We start from the raw sequence: 15,610 nt of genomic DNA on the forward strand, positions 1-15,610 counted from the left end.
GGCTGGAAGGCTGCCAGAGACAGATGTGGGATAAGCTTTGCCAGTTTTGCATTACTGTACACTGTCTGAAGTAATTAAAATACTCACCTTTTTGCAACTTCATATATACCAATGTTGAAAAGCCCTTCTACCTCTATTTTGAAGATTATAGAAAATAAAGAAGGGGCCAGGACACAAAACGAAGGGAGACTTTTCACTTGATATTCTTACAGGGCTTATATTAAACTTATTTAAGAACCAGTATGGCTCTCGGCACTGATCAATTAAAATGGGCACCACCGCTGTCCCACCAGTATATTCTGACTAATAAACAGCAGCTATAGCATCCACAGAATATTTAATCATATGAACGTACTATCTGTTGAACCAAATAAACAAATAGTTCAATACAGGAAATTCTAAGTACAGACACACACAATGCATGTTCTGATAAACAACCAGAGTGGCTGTCAGAACATCGACCATTCTCATATTCTACAGACCAACTTTTTACTTTTTACATGGAGCTCTTGGCTTGCATGAGACAAATCCAGGGCAAATTCCAAGAGGACTAGCAACTAAATATAATCCAGGAACAACTTTTAACAGACGAGGCCAATTGCTTTTTCAGTGAATAAAGAATTAGCTTAATGAGAACTATTTTTCTGCCATTTGATACATGTTGACATGGTAATTTCTTCGTGGTGCCCTAGCTTTCTGTAAATATCCTACCTGTAAATACCCTATCTGTAAATATCCTATCTGTAAATATGTGTAAATATCCTATGAACTTCCATAATTAGAAAGGGTGCTCCACCCAGGGAAACCACAAATGCTGTATAATATATATTCAGTACACCTGCTTTAAAAATCACTTACTATGATGCATTTATACTTGCTATTGAGTATATCAATAATTTGATCTTTTCTATTGCTGAATAGAATTCCATTGTATGGATATATGAGTTTATTTATCCACTTACTCACTAAAGGACGTCTGAGTTGTTTCCAGTGTTTTGTGATTATGAGTAAAGCTTCCATAAACACTTGGTTACAGGTTTTTCTGTGATTCTAAGTTTTCACCTTTACCACAATATCTTCAAGTGGGATTGCTAGGTCATTTGGTAGATGTGTGTTTAATTCTACAAGAAACTGCCCATCTGTTTTCCTGAGTGGCTGGATCATTTTACATTCTTAACAGTAATATAAGAGAATTCCAGTAGCTCTGCATTCTTGCTAGCACTTAGTATTCTCAGTAATTGTAATTTTTGCTGTTCTTATAGATATATGTCACTCTGGTTTTAATTTGCACTTCCCTAATGACTACTGATATTGAGCATTTTGTATGTGACTACTCGCCATCTTTATATGGTTGTGATGGTTAATTTTATGTGTCGACTTGACTAGGACATAGAGCACCCAAATATTTGGTCAAACATTATCCTGGGTGTTTCCGTGAGAGTGTTTTCGGATGAGATGAACACTGAAACAGAGGACTAAGTAAAGAAATTGTCCTCTCTGATGTGGGTGGGCCCCTACAACTAACTGAAGTTCTTAATAGAACAAAAACGTTTGGCCTTCTCCTGAGTAAGAGAGATTTTCTTTAGCCTGACTGCCTTTGAACTGGGACATGGTCCTTTTCCTGCCTTCAAACTCGAATTGAAACATATGCGAGTCCTGGGTCTCAAGCCTGCCATATCTTCACACTTGAACTAGAATTATACTATTGGCTTTCTTAAATCTCCTGCTTGCCGATTCCCCCTGCAGATCTTGAGTCTTATCAGCCTCCATAATCGCACAAGCCAATTCCTTCTAATAAAGTCTCTTTTACCTATATATACAACTTATTGGTTGTTTCTCTAGGGAGCCTTGACTAATACAGTGGTGAAGTGTCTGTTTAAATCTTTTGACTATTTTTTAATTGAGACATTGATTTTTTTTTTTTTGAGTTTTGAGAGTTCTTTACATATTTTGGATATAATTCCTTTGTTGGGTATATGATTTACAAGTACTTTCCTCCAGTATGTGGCTTGTCGTTCCATTCTTTTAACAATAAATTTTGCAGAAAAAAAGTCTTTCATTGCGATGATGTCAAATTCATCAATTTTTTTCTTTTATGGCTCATGTGTTTGGTGTCATATCTAAGAATTTTTGGCCTAACCTGAGGTCACGACGAGTTTCTCTGACATTTTCTTTAGAGAGTTTTGTAATTTTATATTTTATATTTTGAGTTAATTTTGCATATGGCATGAAGTATAGGTCAAAGTTCATTTTTTAGCATATAAATATCTAGTTGTTCCAGGATCACATAATGAGAATACCATTTCCAGGGAATTATTTTCTTTAATATTTTATTCCAGTTTCAAATCTAGAGGATGAAGTGTTTCCAAAAGAAGGGAGAAAAGGCTCAATACAGGTTTTGGATTTCCTCCTACACTTCCTACAAGGATTATAGATCTGGATAGCCACAATGGCTAAAAAGTGAGTTACATTATCAAATAGAGATTCAGCAATGTGCTCAAAGTAGCATCAGGCTTAAGGAGGCAAGAAAAGGGACAATATGCTATGAAAAAGTTTCAACCAAATATTTCCCCAAATTCAAATCCTATCTTTTCACAATATTCTGGAGTATTTTATTTGTGCTCTGAAACTCAAGAGAGCTAACAAGCTCTCTGTTCTTGAAACACATCTGTTACAACCCTGCTTCCTGGTATCCCAGTTCACAATTTATCTAGATGATTATTACAATACTTTATATATTCATTGGAAGAAGCAATGGGCATTAAGAGAAGCATGGGATAACTGGACAGGTTTGGTGGAAAGCATAGTTAAACCATTAGAAAAGAATTTTAGATTATAAAATTCAAATTAGTCTAGAAATCTAAAATTCAATTTTGTCATATTTATATATTCATTTGCTTCTTTGTGGCATTCTGTCAATCACCCCAGGAGCTGGAAACTGACTTCCTTTACGTTAGAAAAAAGTTAATTCATTATAAATAGCAATCGTCTTGAAAACTCAAAGTTTATTTTAAATTAAGTTGATCCTTCTTAATTATGGTCCTTCAAAGGAACTTGTGAACTTGACATTTGACTTGCGGCAAGAGTCAGCCAACAGGGTATAATACCCTTTAGAAATTAGCAACAAGACAGAGACAGCCTGCAAGACAAGACAGGCAGGATGTCACAGTACCCTAGGGTTTCTTCATGAACTAAAGTGTTGTGAGAACTTGATCTAGACAAATTCTTCAACAGGGATCTGATGCAAGTCTTTAATTCACTGTAAACAAGCAGCTACAATGTCCCTTTTGTTTTCCTGGGATATAGACTGGATACCCAAAGCTCTGAGTACATTTGCAGTGACCCTTCTCCTCTTCCCCTCTTGCACCTGGGAAAGAATCAAGCCCAAACAGCACACTATTTAGGATTCTTCTGAGATTGGTTTCAGGTAGTTTTGAATCCATTTATGATTTTAGGTGACATGCGTTCAGCTAACTTTTTGAGAAGATATAAGCCTTACCTGATCACCCTGTCCGGGTGCTCCCTGATCCCCGTTCCTGTCCCCATCTCTGTACTTCCGACACTGTGTTCTCACATGATGGGTGTGCCTCTCTTTCCCACGAGATGGTGAGAGGACTGACGACAGGTACTGTGGCTTACCTACCTCTGTGTGTCTCAACAAATGTGCGTGGAATGAATGAGTGAGAGACAGGAGAGAGGAAGATAGGGAAAGAGGCTCTTGTTCTGTTCTTTAATCTGAGGAAGAAAGGGGTCCGCATACCTTCACGAAGGAAGAAAGCCAGGAGGAGGGGACTGTCAATGGTCTCATTCCAGACTGTCTTATCAGCCTTTCTACTACCTTCACAACAAGGAGCCCCAGAACCATGTCCCCTGCATCTCTGTAAGCTTTCCTAGGCTGAGTGACTTATGTTGTGGTTTCCCTGGAGTAATAATAGTCAAGCCTTTAGCATTAAAGAGCCTGTAGGCTTGTTTGCCAGACAGCAAGAAAGATGGAGCTAGAGAGTCACTTGTCAGCCAGTGTTGGACAGAGAATCAAGACACAAGATAGTGTCAGCTTCAAAGTGGGAGGAAAGAAGGCTGAGGTCCCGGGGCAAGTGACTAGGGAGAGAAGGAGCACTTGGGAAATTGGTCTAGACCTGACAAGAGGCCATTAAGTTTAAAAATAAGCCACTAAAGACCTCACATGGGGAACTATTTTATCAGCTGCCAGAGTTGGGGCTTATGGCCAAATCTGGACAAAATATTTTTTAGACCTGGAAGTGGCTAAGGGTGTTTCCTTTGTGTTGCAAGAAAAGGCAAAAGTGGGAAGGATTCTTCAGAAAAATATTCTAAAAATCAGAGCCCCTAAAAGGTTATATTATATATGCCAACTCTGATCAGTTGGTAGGGTTTTCGGTATTGCTAAATTGGGAAGGAATCTAAAGCCATCGGAAACAAATAAACCAACTTGCTGTGATTAATTAATCCTGTCTGCCATGGGTTCACGTAGGAAGGAACTGGAAAGCACCTGGGAATCAGAAGCGAAGTTAAAAGAGAGAGCTCCGAAAAGGTGTTGCTGAATGACTTAAATCTGGCAGCACATGTACCTGAGTGGAAATACCATGAGGTTTGTCATTAGAGAGAACTGACTTTGAATTCTGGTTCTACCCCATTTCTTAGCTGTCTAATTTTGGGCAAATTATAAAACCCAATCTGTAAAATGGGACTGTTCTGCAGATTAATTTAAATAATTAATAATAATAATAATAATTGTAATAATGAAGAAGAAGGGAGGAGGAGGAGGAGGAAGAGGCAGAGGAAGAGGAAGAGGAAGAAGAAGAAGAAGAGAAGAAGGAGAAGAAGGAGAAGGAGAAGGAGAAGGAGAAGGAGAAGGAGAAACACATAACAATTTCTATGTGCCAGGCATGGTCCTAACACCTTTATATATATTACTTAATTTGGTTCTCACAACAATCCTATAAAGTTATTATCCCCAGTGAGGGAACTGAAGTTCAGAAAGGTTAAGAGACCTGCCAACAGTGACACAGCTAATGAGTGGCAGAACCAGGATTCACACTCAGGAAGTCTGGCTCCGAGTCCACATTCTTCACCACCTTAACAGCTACTAGAAGCTGGCCACCCTCCATTGCTGACTGCTATCGTTATGCATCAAGGAACTGTCATAATCTCTGTGATTTAATTTCACTCTGTAAGACTTGCACCCTAAAGTTCTCACGTGCACAAAACACATTTACTGGAGCACTTCAGCTCATACCAGGCAAGCTACCGAGTTGGGAGCAGGACAAGAGAATGGGTTTACCTGAAGAAAGAGGACGAAATTGGGACGTAGGAATTTGGCCTGTAATAAAACGCTCTGGCCTTCTTACTTTTTGCTGTGGCAGGATAGGTTTACTCAAGATCCATCAAAATACGCAGGTCACGGAGTCAGGTGAGGGAGCCTTCAGTGTGCAGAGGGCCCACGCTCTTCCTCCTGTGTGGAGAGTGGTATTCGTCCACAAAATGGCTTTAGACCAGGTGTCAACAAACTACAGCTCCGAGGCCAAATCCTGCCCATCACTGATTTTTGTAACTAAAGTTTTGTTGGAACATAGCCAGATTTATTCTTTGACATTTGTCTATAGCTGTTTTCACTCTATAATAGATCTGAGTATTTGCAACAGACACTATACGGCGTACAATTTCACTTACTGTCCCTTTGGAGAAAAAGTTTGCTGATCCCTGTTCTTTGCTTTGGCCAGACAGATTTTCTACATATCAATATGGCACACGTGATCCATGTTATGTCCTTGACTAGGGAAGCAAGAACGAGATGTCCCCTTGGGTATTTACCCGGGAAGATATGAAATAGGATGTCCATAGAGGAACTAAAATGAAAACAGATGTGGCCACAATAGGATATTGCAGAGTGTGCTCCCAGAAATGTTATGTGATAAAATGGTTTGGGGGTTAACTGGGAACCACTATGTTAAACAACTTTAAGCAGCTTTCTCTACTGCAGGACTTCTCAGGACCTTTAAAATGTCATTATGCCTTGAGATTTCTGAGAAAGTGACGTGGTTCACAAAGCTCATTTTCCCCATGAGACTGTCATCTTTAGAACATTTTTTGGCAAATGCTGAACTAAAATAAGTCTTTAGAAAAATGCTCCCTGGGAACTAGAGCTACGAGGGCTATGGCTTAATGAGCATGTCTTTCTCTCTGCAAGGAAAGAGGGACAACAAAGAAGAAAGAGAAAGAGCCAGAGTAGGGAAAAAAAGCAGAGAGGTATTTGAAGAGAGGAAGGAAGAAAGCAGGGCCCAGGACAGGCAATATGTGAGGACAGGAAGAACACCTGGATGACTGGACTATCAGGGGGAATGATGTGTTAAAAGCGGGGCTGCTGCACCATGCAGGATGTGTGGTCACTTTCATTATCACCATCTTCATCATCAGCACCACCAGAGAAGCTAACTTTCCCTGAGGCCTCGCTACTCTGCAGATCCTTTAGACACAGGTCACTTCATTTCCATTTTACAGATGAGAAAACAGAGTCACAAACAAGTTAAATAACTCCTCCAGAGTCAAAGCTTATAAAGCTTGGAAGTGGCCGTGCCTAGATTCAACTCTGGGAGTCTGACCCCAGAACGCATGCTCTCTCACCCCTGCAACGCACTGCTCTGCTTCTAACTGCATTGCATGGAGGGGCTGGAACTTCACTGCATAACGCAAAAAGGATACTGTATAGAAATGCAACACCAAAGCATTTAGAGAAAAAGATAAAACAAACCAACTAATGTCACTTTGGATATTTATCTGCACAGAGCCAACCAAACAGCTAGAGGACTGATTTTTTTTCCCTCCACAGCACAGCCAGGTGTTTAAATATCATCATAGTTTCTTCCCTTCTCTCTCTTGTTTACTCTTGTATTAACTATCCCTTCTTAACTTATGTCATAAGGTATTTAACAGGCTATATCAGGCTCATCCAATATATTACACTTGCTCATAAAGTGAACATAAGACTTTTTTTTAAAATGTTAAAAGTCATTTTCAACCCACTCTGACTATGCTCTTGTCCTCTTGGACTCTGTCTTTACAACAAGCCTCATTTAGATTTCCACGGTTGCCAGTTCTTTGAGGAGGAACTGGGGCCCTCCAAACAGCTTCCTGGGACAGATTCTGAAAACATGAATCACAGATCTGTTAAATCTTTTGTGGCTCAGAAACGTACCTGCATTAAAGGCTAGCTAGCATTTTTCTGCGTCCTAGCTAATCGCTGATTTTCATGCTTAAAATATGATGCAAATAATAAGTCACACCATTTGGGATGGGTAGGGAAAAGCCTAGGTCTGGAAAAGCAGTTCAGGATGTGAAAAACTTGCACATTGAGTACCCTGGATTTGCTACCATTGGGGGGGTGAGGGGAGGGGAGTGGTGAAGTTCCATTGGAATGCTGCAAACATTGGCTGGGGCTCCTGAAAGCAAAGTCTGTGTGGAACAGTCTACCTCTGATCTACTTTCTTCAGTCTAAAGCAAAATAAGAAACTACTGCACAATAAAATGGAAAAGCTCCATGCTGAGCTGCTGGTAAATTTCTGTTTACCTTGTGAGCTTTGGGTTCCTGGTCCAGAAGACCTGCAGGGCAGAGTGTTCAAATCGTGGCTGGCCTGGGGCTGCTGCCCTTCACGCTGCTGCAGCTGCTTCTAACATCCCATTGGAAAACCCAAAGGGCCGAAGAACCCAAGGCCAATATTACGTTTCCAAGAGAGTATTCCTCCCCCCACTCGTACCGGCTTTTGCTTGCGTTGACTTTGGAGCAGCTCGGGTTTCTTCCACTCCTGGGGGAAGCAGCTGGGAATGCAGGCGTTGTGCTGGCGGAGTGAGGCGGCGCCTGAAACCACTTCCAGATGTGCTGCGCAGGCCGGCGCGGACGGGCCAGGCTTCCTCGGGTATCCCAGGCCAGCAGTCTGCGTGCAAATCGTTTTGAAAACAAAGCCGCTCTGGAGGAAAAGACGTGAGGAAAAGCAAATGCTTGAAGGGTGAGTTTCTACCACATGTTGGGTCTAAGGTGAACTTTGAAAGAGCAGAAGCGGAAAATAAAGTTCATACTGGTTTTAAGAATATCTTTATGGACACTAGTTTCTCCGGAAGTCTCGTAGTGATTAAAACGCTCTTGTCCTCAAATCAAAGCCCAGATAACAACTACAGTCTCATGCTACCAAAGCAGTGATAGTGACAGAAGTTTCAGGATGGTGTGTTTGTGCCTGAACATGGAAAGGAAGCAGGCAAGGAATCGACCCCACCCTGTTCTGTGCTGTTTTGTGCCTCTGCCATTGATTCTCAGAAACCCAGGAAATGGTGCCAGTAATTTGCCTGGGATCTTGGAACTTACTTCTGCAATGGCCTCTCCTCCTAGTTTCTAAAAGGAAGTGAGAATCCCCCTGCTCACTGACTCCTTCTTTAGTGGCGTTCCCCAATAGAAATATAATGCAAGCCATATTATAACTTTAAATTTTCTAGTAGTCGCGTTAAGTACAAAGAGGTAAAATTAATTTTAATATTTTATTTAACACAATATATACAAGATATTATCATTTCAACATGTAATCAATATAAAATGTTAACCAGACATTTTACATTTTTTTGGTACTACGTCTTTGAAATTTGGCGTGTATTTTACAGTTGCAGCACACCTCAATTTAAACACTAATTTTCATTAGAAACAATTGATATATATTTAGATTTCATAAATTGTAGTTTAAAAAGTAGATTCATATACCCAGGTTGTTCCAACCATAGTTAAAGTTTTCCAATAATTGAATTGAGTATGTTTTTCTATTTAAATTAGTTAGAAGTAAGTAAAATTTAAAATCCATTTCCTCAGTCGCAGTATCCCAAAGCCCTCACACAATCCAGTGACTGCGTCATTTTTCTTTGGTGCTGGCTTGACATTATGCTATTCCTCTTCTCTCTTAACTTCCAGCAAGGAAGTACTCTGGTTTAAGCCACAGCTCCACTCAGTGTTCTTAGCTAACAGACATGGTTTTGAGACATTTATCTTTGGTTGCAACAACAAAAAATGTATACCATCGGTCCTGGTGGAAGGTCAGAAGTTTCCGTGGCAGCACAGGGTACTTGCTCCATATACTCTTGTTCCAGTCCGCACTGCACCCACATGAGCAAAAATGACGTTCCCTACTGCAGAGTCTGCCACTGCCCTTCCAGAATGATGAGCTCTCAGAAGCGGCAGGAAAACATGTCCCTCAGACATGTCCCAAGGCATCATGGCAGAAAGCACTCCAAATGGACTCCTGCTCATTCCAGTTTCCTCCAAAGATGGTGTTTTCTTCTCTGCATCTCTCATCCACTAGCAGAATGTGCCTCACCCAGTAGATTCAGAGAGTATGACAACCAAAGCACTCAAGAGGGGGACTCAGAATTGAAATAATAATTACATGGTTATGTGATTTTCATAGACACTGCTTGCTCTTCATATTAGCTTCTATATGGACCCAAATCTCTCTGGTCATTGCTCTTTGTACACTGTTCTCTCTGACCCCCTACTGTCTCGACTTCAGATACTTTCTCCTTTATTTCCCCTGGGCTGTGTTCTGAGGATACAAGAGGCTTATTATCCATGACCTAGATTTCCACACTGTATGTATAGATTCTCCCTGGGGAAGAAATGAAGGAAACAGATAGAGAATATATGGGGACACTCTGATCAAAGTGCAGAGGCTACCAGCATGGGCTCTGGAGACAGAGAGACCTAGGTGTTAGCTTAAGCCTCATACGTACACATTACTAAAAATCTCAGTTGTTTCCTCATCTATAAAACAAGGAAGCCTCATAGGATGAATGCGAGTTAAAAGGCATCATGCATGTAAAGCATTCAGTAAGGGCTCAGTACATGGATGTTATTATTATTGTTACATGGAGAAGCCCAAGATATGAAACTAGGGAAAGGAAATGTATCCATAATGTATTTAAAAAAAAAAAAAGTCCAAGTGAGTTATATGATGTTACAAACACTGCTGGTAGCCTACTTAATAACCCTTTCTGCTTCTTCCCTTCAAATGGAAACACTATCATTTGGGGCAGCAATGTGCCCAGTTAAAAATACCTTCCCAGACGTCCTGCCCTGCGCTAGAATGACATGGGAGCAGAGTCAGCTGTCTGCGACTTCCTAGAAAGCTACATTTTCCTGGCAAAGAACTCTTTGGTGCCTTTTGCCCATTTTTCCTGTCTGAAATGAAACCTTAACTCCTGGAGGTGGAGTAGCATCTTGCAGCTCTGAGCATAAAAGGTCCTCAGGGTGGTGCTGCCACATCCGGTCACAGCAGCTGTGTATAGAGGCTGCAGTGTTGAATCAGTCAGGGTCCTGGCAGGACACAGACAGCTCACTCCAGTGGGCTAATGGTGGAGATTCTGAAAAAGGCACAATTTGAAAAGGTGTAGTCAGCCTGTTAGAATAGCTATAATCAACAAGACAAGTAATAACAAATGTTGGAGAGGATGCAGAGAAAAAGGAACCCTCATACACTGCTGGTGGGACTGCAAATTGGTACAGCCACTATGGAAAACAGTATGGAGGTTCCTCAAAAAACTAAGAATGGATCTACCATATGATCCAGCAATCCCTCTACTGGGTATTTACCCCCAAAGACTTGAAAACCCATATCCGAAAAGATATGCACACCGATGTTCATAGCAGCATTATTCATAGTGGCCAGGACATAGAAGCAACCGAAGTGTCCTACAATAGATAACTGGATAAAGAAGCTGTGGTACATACATACAATGGAATATTATTCAGCCATAAGAAGAGATGAAATATGCCATTTGTGACAACATGGATGGACCTCGAGATAATCATGCTAAGCAAAATAAACCAGGCAGAAAAAGTTGAAAACCACATGATATCACTTATATGTGGGATATAAACTTAAAAGCAACAAATGAACAGGACAAACAGAGACTCAGAGACATGGACTATAGACTAGTGGTTACCAGAGGGCAGGGGGTGGGGGAGGTGAGAGTAGCAGACAGTTAAAGGTCAAATATAGGGGGATAGGGGGAGGGTGAAGTGGGTAAAAGGGATCAAATATATGGTAGCTGAAGGAAAATGGACTTTGGTAATCACACAATAGAATATATAGATGTCAAATTATAATGTACACCCGAAAATTATATAATTGTATTAATGTTACCCCAATAAACTTCAAAAAATTAAAAATTAAAGAAAAGGAAAGGTGTAGTCAGTGTTAGGGAAACATGGTTAAGATGGTATAGTAGTCTGGGGTTAACAATTGCAGGGAGTCATTCCTACCTCTAGCCCCGAAGGACAAAGGAAGGGAGTAGTTAGTAGGACTGGGAGAAAGTAGCTGTATGGACAGAACTGCCCAACAGGAGCAGCCTTGTTGACCCCCACAAAAGGGACTAGGGGGCTAATTCCTCTGACCTTACAATCTCCTGTTTGTGGTGTCTCCCATGGACCAAAATTAAGTGAAGTCAGAGGGCAAGGGAGCTCAAGTGATGGAATCCATTTAAGTCCACCTCCCAGGGCCCTGCACAGATTGAAGAGTAGAGGATAGATCTGTATATGCAAATGAAAAATATCCTTACACGATGAGACTAGGGGCCCCCCGTGTTGTGTGATTCAGTACCCCCGCACATGTTAAGAACGGGGAGCAAGAACACAGGAGGAACTTAAGTCCCTGATGGCACTGGGAGTTACCATAGCAGCTCTGAATTAAGTATTTGTGGAACTTCTTGCTATGTGAGGAAAATAAACCCTCGTATGCTTAAGTCATTTTGGTCAGATTTTAGTTTTATGCCTGAATACAGTCCTATGTGATCCATATGCATCTCACATGCATTTTGAATTTGTGGTATCATTAGTCAACACAATTATACCTGAGTTATTATTATTCCATGTTTATTTAGTTTATTTAGTTGAAAGCCAAATGTTCATCATTTCTTCTTATCCAATGAGCCGACCTTGCTGAATATATCACTTTGTAGATAAGGGCTCAGATAAAAATCTACTAAGGCCGATAAAGGTGAGGAAGGACATTCTGTCATAGCAGTGAATCACCAACTGGGTCAGTGTAACAAGCCTCTATTTATTGCTTCTGTCTCTCAGGGCTAGGCTCCAAGATCACCCACGTGGGGCAGCGGATACAACCTCAGGAGCCTCCATTCCCTGTTCTGCCTGGTGGTGCTTGTCTGGAGCTTAGGCGCCCTGGGCTTTTCTCTGCTACCCCCTGAGCGGCAGCAATTGCTCCTGCACTCTCCGCTTTGCACCTGGGTTCCCGCTCTCCCACACGAGATGACTGCTTTTCTTCCTCGGCTCTTGTGCCAATTTCCTGTTCTGGTGACTGGTGGAGGCTCTACCTGGCCTAGAATTCTGCCTTGCTCTTGCAGCTGCTCTCTCCATGCCTTGGCTGCAGCTCTCGCCAAGACCCACCGCCAGAGCCCTGTGATCTGTGAATAGACCTCTCAGACACCATCTGCTTCTTTCATCTCAGAAATAGTGCCTGCCAGGGTTCTCTGCTGTTGAGTTCAGCCTACCTGCTGACACGCCCCCAAACTCCTTCTCAGACCTCTGCCAACAAGCCCTTGGCCTTAGTCCTCAACTGAGATTAAGGTATCCCTCCGACATGGCAATTCACACTCTTGGCTGAAAACATACCAGCACCTCCCAGCACCAGCCTCTCCCTCTGAGGCTGATACGTCAGTGACTTATAGCTCAGAAAAAGGAATAGAAACAGTAAGTAATATAATGAAAATGATGATAGAAGTAAAACAATTTACTACTTACTAAATGCTAACGACACGCCAAGCATTGCATAAGTATAGCACTGTGCTTGCTTTGGTTGGCAGTAGCACAAATTTCAGTTACTACGGTTTAGTTTAATAACATCAGCCCTTCCAACAACACAGTTCATATCTGATGCCACAGTACGTTAACTGTAATTGCATAATTACAGACTTTGCTGCTAGCTTTTCAGTCCACAAAATTGCTATGCAAATAACAGATCCACATTTTGATCGATGACCGCTCATGTCACTTCTTTGACTGTGTGTCTGGTTGTTCACTGGTCACTGGAATCTGTTACTCAGTTTATGTGCACACAACAAAGCATGTAGTTGTGTTGCTTCCTTAATTCCCAGTGATGTCTATGTGGCATTTATAAAGATGGATAATAGAATTGGCCAACAAAGATAAAAGTGTAGCAAAGAAACAAAAAGTGATAATGGTGGAAGCGAAGTTCAAATCAAAGGTAAACAGAGGTAGAGAAGAAACAGCTGGCCGTGGGATGATGCTGTTACTCTCCAACTCTAGATATGCAGTCAGAAAAATTTAGTAAAGTTATGAACATAAATGAGGAAAACCGTTGTAACAAAAAGGATGAAGATGTTCCAGAGGAAGTGACACAGGCGACAAAAAATTCACATTAAAGGAACTCTCAAAGATGTTTCATGACATTGAAAGTGCAAAGGATAAAATATGGAGGCTGACCCAGATTTAGAAAGGAATATGCCAATTTGCCAAGAAAAGATACTCACTCAGTACAGTAAGTTATATGACAGCAAGGTAAGCACTGCTCAAACTGCTCGATGGTTTCTTCAATCTTTCCTTTTTAATTGGATCCTTCTTCAGGGCTCAAGTCTCATTTATGCAAAATAATGAGAACAGCTTGCCCTGTTCCCATTTCTCCCCTCTAGTCACTGTTTTTTTCTTTCCTTTCATGGGCAGTCTCTTGAAAAGGTGGTCTGTACATGGTATTTGCACTTCCTTGCTTGTTATTCATTCTTCGATCTTCTCTGCCTATCCTCCTCCCACTCCACTGAGTATTTTAATCTAGGCCAATAATAACCTTCTAATTTGCAAATCAAATAGACACTTCATCTCTTTCTTCTCTGACCTCTCTATGGCTTTTGGCTTTCATAACCACTTCCGCCTCTGTGAAACCCCCTTCTTTAATATCACGCTCACCCAGTTCCCTTTTGACCTCTCTGGCTCCTCATTCTCTACTTCCTTCATGGTGCCTCCCTCCTTCTGTCTTTACCTCTTAAATGTTGGCTTCTCCTGGGAGCTTTTCTGCCTCACTTTTTCCTTTCTGCACTCTCCTGTAGTTTCTGAGATCGAACGGAGCTTTCTTGAGAATTGGGAACCTAGTCAAGGCTCCTCACTTAAGCAGAGTTGAGTCAAATATGCTCTGGTTAAATATCTTTCCCACTGGATTAAGCACTTAGTCATGGATTGAACTGTGTCCTCCCCAAAGGCGTGTTGAAGTCCTAACAACCAATACCTGTGAATGTGACCTTATTTGAATATAAGGTCTTTGCAGATGTAATCAGGTTGAGATGAGGTCATTAGGATGGGCCTTAATTCAATATGACTTTTGAATTTATGAGAAGAGACACAGACACACAGGGACAATACCATGTGATGATGGAGGCAGACACTGGAGGGATGCAGCTACAATCCAAAGAATACCAGAAGCTAGAAAGAGGCAAGGAAGCATTCTGCCCTACAGGTTTCAGAGGAATCATGGCCCTGCTGACACCTCGATTTTGGATTTTTAGCATCTATAACTGTGAGACAACAAATTTGTTTTAAACCACTTGGTTTGCGGTACTTTGTTACAACAGCCCTAGAAAACTGATACATATTTCCTCCATTGTCCTGCAGCTCCTTACCTAAAGTACCCCTTATTACTTGTAATCTCTTTTAAGACTATTTTGCCTTCATCTTTCTCCTAGTTCAGGGATTTTTAGACTTTTAAATATCATAGACCAGTTTTGTTTTTAATTTGAATATCAATATTGGAGTTGCAATTTTTTAATTGTAATTTTTCTTTTTCTATAAGGACATTAAAAAAAAAAAACTACCACCTACTTACAGCACTGTTCATAAAAGTTAGGGCATTTCAACAGTATAGTCCTTTAAACATTTTAAATTTTATGAAAAACTCATTGTTTTATCCCAACTTCTCCAGTTTTATTTCAGATACATAAAAACTTTATAACCAAAACATTTAAGAGCCCATGTTATGTATGTGACAGAGAATATTAATACATAAGTATTCATAGCCTCCTTTCTTTGTGCTCAGCCATCTTTCCCCTCTCTACCCAAATTCTCTTTGACCGTATTTGAAATCGGGGTACAGGGAGAGGAAGAACTTGAGAAGCAATTGGAAAGAATAGTGAGAAATCCTTTTAAAAAGGTAGAGAATTACCCCTCAAAAGAAAGTTAAGATGGATGAGAAGGTGGAGAGACATGCTTAGGTTTGAGGAGTTGAGGAAGGGGATTGAGGTAGACATAGGAGAGAAATTGAAAGAGATGAAGAAATTGTAGGAACTTCGATGCATTTTGTGTGTATTCTTCTTTTGGTACCCTTTGGAGAGTGTGAGGTAGGTTTTTAAGTTGCTTTCAACATCTCTCTCTCTCTCTCTCTCTGACTGGACCAAATCACAAGCTACCCAGCCTCATAAAGGGTTACACATGACTGTGATCAGAGGCAGTACTGTGGGTAAGGGCTCTGGAATCAGAATCCCTGTGTTTGAACCCTGCTTCCAGTCCCTTTCTGCTCTGCGCCCAGGGGAGCATTACTTTACTTCT

The 15,610-nt window shown here is 41.0% G+C and overlaps 1 protein-coding gene across 1 annotated transcript in view; it reads right to left on the reverse strand.

Moving 5' to 3' along the window:
• The window catches only part of GLT8D2 (glycosyltransferase 8 domain containing 2), a 31,021-nt gene extending 22,564 nt beyond the window's left edge, over positions 1-8,457 (reverse strand). Inside the window, exons 1-3 of the mRNA XM_023527452.1 lie at positions 8,089-8,457; positions 7,583-7,979; positions 5,300-5,470 (exon numbers count right to left, since the gene is read on the reverse strand). The gene's annotated coding sequence lies outside the window, so the exon portion shown is untranslated. The remainder of the gene's footprint in view (positions 1-5,299; positions 5,471-7,582; positions 7,980-8,088) is intronic.
• Between the last annotated feature and the right edge of the window lie 7,153 nt (positions 8,458-15,610).

The sequence above is a fragment of the Pteropus vampyrus genome, unplaced genomic scaffold (genome assembly GCF_000151845.1).
Source record: "Pteropus vampyrus isolate Shadow unplaced genomic scaffold, Pvam_2.0 Scaffold16, whole genome shotgun sequence".
NCBI classification, from domain to species: Eukaryota; Metazoa; Chordata; class Mammalia; order Chiroptera; family Pteropodidae; genus Pteropus; species Pteropus vampyrus.